This window comes from Arachis hypogaea, chromosome 11 (genome assembly GCF_003086295.3).
Source record: "Arachis hypogaea cultivar Tifrunner chromosome 11, arahy.Tifrunner.gnm2.J5K5, whole genome shotgun sequence".
NCBI classification, from domain to species: domain Eukaryota; kingdom Viridiplantae; phylum Streptophyta; class Magnoliopsida; order Fabales; family Fabaceae; genus Arachis; species Arachis hypogaea.
Genome location: NC_092046.1, coordinates 30,408,492 through 30,409,333, shown reverse-complemented (window position 1 = coordinate 30,409,333; position 842 = coordinate 30,408,492). Strand labels below are relative to the sequence as shown.

Genomic DNA, 842 nt, shown 5'->3' with positions numbered 1-842 from the left:
GTAAAGGAGATGGCAGCCGAACCCAACAACAACAATGCAAGGAGAATACTTGGTGACTTTACTGCACCAAATTCCAATTTACATGGAAGAAGCATCTCCATTTCTGCCATTGGAGCAAACAACTTTGAGCTGAAACCTCAATTAGTTTCTCTGATACAGCAGAACTGCAAGTTTCATGGACTTCCATCTGAAGATCCTTTTCAGTTCTTAACTGAATTCTTGCAGATATATGATACTGTTAAGACTAATGGAGTAGATCCTGAAATCTACAGGCTCATGCTTTTCCCTTTTGCTGTAAGAGACAGAGCTAGAATATGGTTGGACTTTCAACCTAAGGATAGCCTGAACTCTTGGGATAAGCTGGTCAAGGCTTTCTTAGCCAAGTTCTTTCCTCCTCAAAAGCTGAGTAAACTTAGAGTGGATGTTCAAACCTTCAGACAGAAAGAAGGTGAATCCCTCTATGAAGCTTGGGAGAGATACAAAGAATTGACCAAAAAGTGTCCTTCTGACATGCTTTCAGAATGGACCATCCTGGATATATTCTATGATGGTCTGTCTGAATTAGCTAAAATGTCATTAGATACTTCTGCAGGTGGATCCATTCACCTAAAGAAAACGCCTGCAGAAGCTCAAGAACTCATTGACATGGTTGCTAATAACCAGTTCATGTACACTTCTGAGAGGAATCCTGTGAGTAATGGGACGCCTCAGAATAAAATATTGACTCAGCAAGTCAATATGATTTCTCAGAGTCTGAATGGAATGCAAGCTGCATCCAACAGTATTCAAGAGGCATCTTTTGAAGAAGAAGCTTATGATCCTGAGAACCCTGCAATAGTAGA

General features: G+C 40.5%; 1 non-coding gene across 1 annotated transcript; it reads right to left on the bottom strand.

Moving 5' to 3' along the window:
• Nucleotides 1-408: 408 nt before the first annotated feature.
• LOC112725183 (small nucleolar RNA R71) lies at nucleotides 409-516 on the bottom strand. Its single transcript, XR_003164307.1, has one exon. It is a non-coding gene; the product is annotated as a small nucleolar RNA R71 (small nucleolar RNA).
• Between the last annotated feature and the right edge of the window lie 326 nt (nucleotides 517-842).